The 7,521-nt window shown below is 48.0% G+C and overlaps 1 non-coding gene across 1 annotated transcript; it reads left to right on the top strand.

The window, feature by feature from the left end:
• Positions 1-5,048: 5,048 nt before the first annotated feature.
• LOC143937615 (small nucleolar RNA SNORA70) lies at positions 5,049-5,182 on the top strand. The gene has a single exon (XR_013263706.1). It is a non-coding gene; the product is annotated as a small nucleolar RNA SNORA70 (small nucleolar RNA).
• Positions 5,183-7,521: the final 2,339 nt, after the last annotated feature.

Genomic DNA, 7,521 nt, shown 5'->3' on the forward strand with positions numbered 1-7,521 from the left:
ACATCCAAAGTGTGCAAAGATTCTTCTTCTGCGGACTGTGGGTCCGGAAAAAAGGATGGTAGGATTGCATCTTGATTCAAATGGAATCCCGAAACCACCTTAGGTAGAAAGGACCTGTTGGGGCGCATGACCACCCGGTCCCTATGAACAATTAGATACGGCTCTTTGCTGGAGAGAGCTGCTAGTTCTGACACTCTTCTAGCCGTGGAAATGGCTACCAAGAAAACCAATTTTTTAGTCTAAAGAACTAATGAAGCCAGATGCAAAGGCTCAAAAGGTTGCCCCTGCAAAGCCGAGAGAACCAAATTCAGATCCCATGGGCATACCGGAGGTTTGACTGGCAGCCTTATCCGCATAGCCCCCTGGATGAAAGCCCGCACCAGGGAATGCGATGCAAGTGGCTTCTGAAAAAACACTGACAAGGCCGAAATCTGCGCCTTGATAGTGCTTACGGCCAAATTCATTTCTAGGCCTGACTGGAGAAAGGCCAAGATCCTGCTAATGACATACTTTCTAGGATGCCATTCCCTGAGTTCACACCAGGAAACATATGCCCTCCAGATTTTGTAGTAAATAAGCCTGGAGGCCGGCTTTCTGGCATTAACCAGAGTAAAAAGGACTGGCCCTGAAAGCCCACGGTCTCTCAGAATGTGGGTCTCAGCAGCCAAACCGTCAAATTCAGACTGTGTAAAGCAGGATGGTAAATTGGACCCTGTGAGAGCAGATCTGGCCGGAGAGGGAGGATCCATGGCCTGCCTACTGCCAACTTCATGATCTCGGCGTACCATGGTCGCCTGGACCAAGCCGGGGCTACCAAAAGAGCCGATTTTGTCTCCCTCTTGACTCTTCCCAGGAACCGCGACAGAAGCGGGTACGGGGGGAAGGCATAAATCAGATTGTACTGATCCCAGGGAACTGTCAGAGCATCTGACCCCTGAGCAAGAGTATCTCTCGTTCTTGACACGCATTTGTCCAGTTTTCTGTTGAACCTGGATGCAAACAGATCTACGTCTGGAGTACCCAACCTGCGACATATGTCCAAAAACACGTCGGGGTGCAGAGCCTATTCTCCTGGGCACAACTGCTGGCGGCTCAGAAAAATCCGCCTGCCAATTTTCCACTCCTGGAATGAAGACTGCAGAAAGGCATGGAACATGCATTTCTGCCCAGACAAGTATGCGATTCACCTCCTTTTGCGCAACCAGACTCGTGGTACCGCCCTGGTGATTGATATAGGCCATTGCTGTGGCATTGTCGGACTGAACTCAAACAGGGAGACCCTGTAGTCTGGAAGACCACTTTATGAGAGCCATATAAACTGCCCGGATCTCCAAGATATTTATGGGCAATAGCTTTCTCGATCGCAGAGCATTTCCCCTGTGAGCACGTCTCCTCTAACACTGCTCCCCAGCCTGTCAGGCTGGCATCTGTCGTAATAACCTTCCATGGAAGAGGAAGAAAGGTTTTGCCTTTCAGCAAATTCTCGGTTTGTAACCACCAGACAAGACTCTTGCGTGTCCCTGGGGATAGACGCATAGGAAGATCGAAGGATTGGGGCTTCCTGTTCCAAGCCGCAAGGATGCATCTTTGCAGAGGCCTTGAGTGGAACTGGGTAAATGGAACGGCCTTGAAGGAGGCGACCATTTTCCCTAACAGTCTCATGCACAACCGAATGGGGGAAGATCTCCTGCCCAGAATTAAAACCAGATCCCCGATGGCCAAGGCTTTTGGCCTTGGAAGAAACACCTTGCCCTGAGCGGTGTCGATAAACATACCCAGGTATTCCAACCTGGTAGCAGGCTGTAGGGACAACTTTTCTAGATTTATAATCCAACATAGGCGTTCCAGGTGTTCTAGTGCTCTGGAAACATTGTGGTTCAGGAACGCTACTGTTTTCTCTATGAGAAGCAAATCATCTAGATAAGCCGTGATGACTATACCCTGAGCTCTTAGGTTTGCCAAGAGAGCTTCCAGAATCTTTGTGAAGACTCGAGGGGCCATAGCGAGCCCGAACGGCAAGGCCACAAATTGAAAATGGTGCCGCTCTACCGCGAACCTCTGATACTTTTGGTGTGCGGGAAAAATTGGCACATGGAGATATGCATCCTTGATGTCTATTGATGCCATAAACTCTCCCCCTTGCAGGGAGGAGACCACAGTGCGAATTGACTGCATTCGGAAGGACCGGATGCGTAAAAACCGGTTCAGATCTTTCAGATCCAGGATAGGTCTGACACTTCCATTTGGCTTCGGAACGGTGAAGAGATTCGAGTAAAACCCTGAACCCTGTTCTTTTGGGTCCACTTCTACTATCACCCCTTGGGATAGTTAATGATCTAAGGCCAGAAATAGCGGTTTTGCTTTACTGGATCCCTGGGGATCCTTGACCTTAGAAAGCGAGAAGGTGGAATCTCCTGAAACTCTAGCTTGTAGCCCAGAGATACCAAAGAGATCACCCACTTGTCCCAGATCTCTTCCCGCCAGGCTTCCACAAACTGCCGAAGCCTTCCCCCCACTCGGCGGAGCGGGGGTGCCCCTTCACAAGGAAGCTTTTGGGCTCTGCTTGGCAGGCTTCCGCCCCCAAGTCTTTTTCTGCCCCTGGGCCCGGCCCTGAGCCTTTCCTGTAGAGGAGGGTTGAGAAGGCCGTCGCCACTGCTTAGAGCTTGATGCTCCGGGAGAGAGAGAATGCCTAAATGATGGACGTTTGCTCTTTTTGACTGTGAGGAGAGTAGATTTACCCCCTGAAATTTTTTGGACGAATTTGTCTAATTCTTCTCCAAACAGACGTTCCCCTTTAAACGGGAACCCAATCAAATGCTTCTTGCATGATAGCTCAGCTGCCCAATTCTTTAGCCATAGGGCCCTTCGCATGTGTACCAACAGGAGAGACAAACGAGATGCTTGTTGGACAGAAACCAAAATCGCATCAATCATGAAACACAGAATTTGAGGTATTTCTACATAATTCTCCACTTCCTCACTGGGAAGGAGGCCAAGCATCTGCTTAACCTGTTCTTTGAGGAACTGACACAAACCCACGGCTGCGACTGTAGGTTGCACTACCGCGCCAGTCATGGAAAAGGAGGCTTTTAATAATGTTTCCAACCTCTTATCAGTTGGATCTTTAAATACCTGAGCATTATCCAATGGACAGGTCAGGTTTTTATTCACACAAGAAATAACCGCATTGACAGATGGGACCCCCCATTTCTTGGTGAAACTTTCCTCCAGAGGATAATGCATAGAAAACCTTTTAGGAGGAGTAAACAGTTTATCGGGATGTCCCCAATCCTCATACATCAATTTATCCATTAAGGGATGAATTGGAAAGGAAAAAGCAGTCTGTGGGACTTTCCTGACTCCTAGGGAAGAAACAGAGGACGTAGCGACTTTAGCAGCAGGCATTCTGAATGTGGTACGCACCAATTCAGTATAATACTGCACCTGTTTTCTGAGCGCCTGGGAGGAGGGGACTCTCTCCTCTTCCTCTGATTCCTCCGACTGCTCAAGATCCCTGTCCCAAGATAGGGATCTCTCCTCATTGTCAGAAGAATCATCTGAAAGAGGAATCTCAGCAGAGGGAGGGGATCTACCACTTTTCCTGCTATCTTTCAGGGAAGCAGAAATAAAATTCATGATTCTCCCTTCAAAACCCTCCAATGTAGCCCTAAGGGACTCCTCAGTGACGTATACCGGGGCTGAGACATTAGGAGAGGCTGCAAAACCAGACAGGGGCACTGACTCATCCTGTGAGGCTGGCTCCAGTCTTGCAGGGGGGGATGGTAACTTACAGGCATTTTTAGAACCCCTGGACCTAGCCGGTGATTTACCAGTGCCCTTGTTACCTCCCCCTGAGACCCTCTAACGAGGAGACATAGTCCTAAGCTACAAAGCAGAGGTACTAGTATAAAGTGCAATCACTGTTGTGCTTAAAGTCTCACAATAAATATATATGCTTAATACTGCACAACCTGATGCTGAGTAGGTGTCTAGGTTTGCCTGGATCCAATCCCCTGGGATGCTTACTGCCCACAGCTCCTGTGTCTCACACTTACAGCCCCCTGACTATCTGGGCTTTTAAAACTGCCGCCTGGTGCCTGCGCAGTACAGCGCCGTGCATACCAACGTGCACCGCTCACAACCACACTCCCCCCTCCTCCATTAGTCCGGGAGTGCGCTCAGCGCGCGTGCACGAGGACCGCCGGAATCCAGGGGGGGGGGAGGAATCTCCATCAGAGCTGCGTGGGACCCCCAGACTACGAGGGACCCCTGTGTTACCTTGTTGTGGCAGGGACTGCAGTGGAGACGTGAGACCTCTGGAGAACCAGGCTTCACTGAGCGTGTGTACTGAAAGGCATGTAAGTATGCATCAGGCTGCTCTTACTCCCTCTAGTGGTGGAAACCAGGTAAGACATACTACTACTCAAAATGAAGAAATCCATAATATAATTATATATAGGATTAACTGCCCTTACCTGTCCTCGTCGCAGGAATTGCTGAAACAGACAGATTCCAGCCTTCACCCATCACGGCGGGCAGAGTTTGCCAACCTTCAGGTTTATCTGGGGTTCTTTCTCAGAAGAACCTCCTACCTGGACCTTGTAAAAGACTCTGCCAGAAACTTTCGTGCCACTATGTAAACAGTACACCAAGTCTGGTTTTCCCAGAGCCCAGTCTTCCAATAGGAGAGGACTTACAGGCCAAACCTCGTTTCTTCGCTGACGAGGCCCGGGTACCATACCATCTTGGGAGTCAAATATCGGCCCGAGATATGGATCCAGTTTGTTGTAGCCCTTAGGCCCCCGCAGGGACCTGCACAGAGCTTTCTTCATAGCACATGTTTTACGTGACCAACCACCATAGACACTGGCGAAAAAACTGAGGTGCCTCCCATATGGGAGGGGTTATATAGGGGAGGAATTCTCCTTAATTCGGGTTAACCAGTGTCCAATTACCAGAGGTGCCTATATAACCCACTATATAATGAGCTCCTGTGTCCCGTGATGTACGATCAAGAAATGCATATTCTACTTTAAGAATTTTCTATCTTGCAGCTAATTCAGCCGACCAACTTTTTCTGTAATCAGAAGCTGGTGTGCAATGGCTGCATACAGTATGATCCTTGGCTGTGTATGCACTTTGCTACCTATGCATAATGCTTTAAGGGGCATTGGAGACATCTCTATGCCATTTTCCTCAGATTCTAACATATTTACCTCCACAGGCTCCAGACTGGAATGCGTGTTGTTTTTGGGAAACCTCAGGGCACAGTGGCCAGAGTTCACATTGGACAGATCATTATGTCCATCCGCACCAAGACCCAAAACAAGGAGCATGTGATTGAAGCTCTGCGTAGAGCCAAGTTCAAGTTCCCTGGCTGCCAGAAGGTAAAATGCAGATCTAACTGAAGTCAGGTTATCAATTAAACAGTACTTTTTTTTGTGTGTTTTGTCCCTTTGACACAGGGTCGCAAATGGTTGCAAATAGTGAGGTATAATCACTCTATTGCCCCACTGTAGGCAACCAGCATTAGTCACAAGATCACATTTTCTGGTAAAGTACGGACGAAATTCACCTGGGACTTTCTCTGGCCATCCAGCCTGTACATACAAGAATATCTGAGACAGGAAGGGATCTGTGGCTGTATGTCTGGCAATTAGGGAGGTGGACATGCAGGACCGTGGCCTGTGTATTTCCACTATGCGTATGTCTCTAGGTGGGTGGTCTCCAATTGGCAATCTGGAAAATGCATCTGCATTGCCATGGGCCTCGTGGAAGTGGTATCTGATAGAATAAGTATAACCTCCCAAGAATAAAGCGTACCTTTGTAAGCGAGATGCTGTTGTTGTAGAAATTCCTTCAGGATTCAGTATGGACAACAGCGGTTTGTGGTCAGTGATCAGTGTGAACTCCCGTCCATAGATGTACGTGTGAATTTTTTTTGTGGCCCATACAATGGCCAAAGCTTTCTTGTCTATACGGGAGTAGTTTTGTTCTGCTGAGGTTAAAGATCTGGAGGCAAAACATACAATGGGTCCCCCTTGGGGTTTTTAAGCAGCAATGAGAGACAATGATAGATAAAAATAAGATTTTTTTATTAATCCAAAAAACATTGTAGCCACAATGATTTAAAATTCGATCTCTGGTATACATTATTTGAACAATTGGATTGATAAAAATACGTTCATCGCTTAATACATAGTTCATATGAAAACGGTTACAACAATCTTCAGATTATTCCATAGAATTAAACCATTTAATATAAAGCACCCTGCTACCCCAATGTATTTCAACCATCTAGGGATTACGGTCTTCTTGAGGGGGTGACAATGCTATAAAAGGGCGACTTTGTCACATTTCTGCGAAATATCAAAAAGGAAAAGAGATCAAAATTTGTAAAGAAATTAATTACCGTATTTATCGGCGTATAACACGCGCCAGGCGTATAACACGCAACACAAGTTTAGGAGGGAATTTTGTGGAAAAAACTTTTAGGAGGGAAATTTAAGGAAAAAAAAACTTACATTTAAATGCCCATCAATGCAGCCTTATCAGTGTCCATCTGAAGCCTCGTCAGCGTCATTTGCAGCCTTGTCATGCAGCCTGTCCTCATTGCAGCCTTTGTCATGCAGCCTGTCCTCATTGCAGCCTTGACATGCAGCCTGTCCTCATTGCAGCCTTGTCATGCAGCCTGTCCTCATTGCAGCCTTGTCATGCAGCCTGTCCTCATTGCAGCCTCGTCATTGCAGCCTGTCGTCATTGCAGCCTTGACATGCAGCTTGTCCGTCTGCATTGTCCGCTTATGTTTTTAAAAATGGCACTGCCGAGATGTCCCGATATCGGCGGCACCCGGAAGTTCTTAGCGGCTTTCAGCCGCTCTCGGACCTTCTCGGCGGCTTTCGGCCTCTCTCGGACCTCGGCAGCTTTCGGCCACTCTCGGAAGGTCCGAGAGCGTCCAAAAGCCGCCGAGAAGGTCCGAGAGCGGCCGAAAGCTGCCGAGTAGGTCCAAGAGCATCCGAAAGCCGCGAGAAGGGCTCTGGGCGGCTTTCAGCCGCCCAGAGCCCAAAAAATTGTGCAGAAATCACGGAGTATCGGCGTATAACACGCACCCGCGATTTCCCCCTGATTTTAAGGGGAAAAAAGTGCGTGTTATACGCCGATAAATACGGTATGTAGTTATTATTCTTATTATTCACATGTAATATTTACCATTTCCACCAAATCGTTTACACTTGAACCAGAGACTTTTATTCTGATGTTTAAAAGGGACTATATTTTCTCCCTAAGGGTAATCCTGGGTTTGCTGCCGTGATGTTCCCACCCACTCATCCCACCCACTAGAAATGGGGGGGGGGAGAGGGGGAAGGAAAAAGGGGGGAGATTCCACAGAGGTATTTGAAGTCACATGCTTACAAGAGATGACAGTGTTTTGGAGTTTCCCCAAGGGGAACAAGGGGGAGGTCAGTATCGCCCAGTGGGTGGCCGCACCTGAAAGCAGTAATATATCAAAATTACTTATAA

This window comes from Lithobates pipiens, unplaced genomic scaffold (assembly GCF_037356315.1).
Source record: "Lithobates pipiens isolate NorthernLeopardFrog02 unplaced genomic scaffold, aLitPip1_a1.2 Scaffold_28, whole genome shotgun sequence".
NCBI classification, from domain to species: domain Eukaryota; kingdom Metazoa; phylum Chordata; class Amphibia; order Anura; family Ranidae; genus Lithobates; species Lithobates pipiens.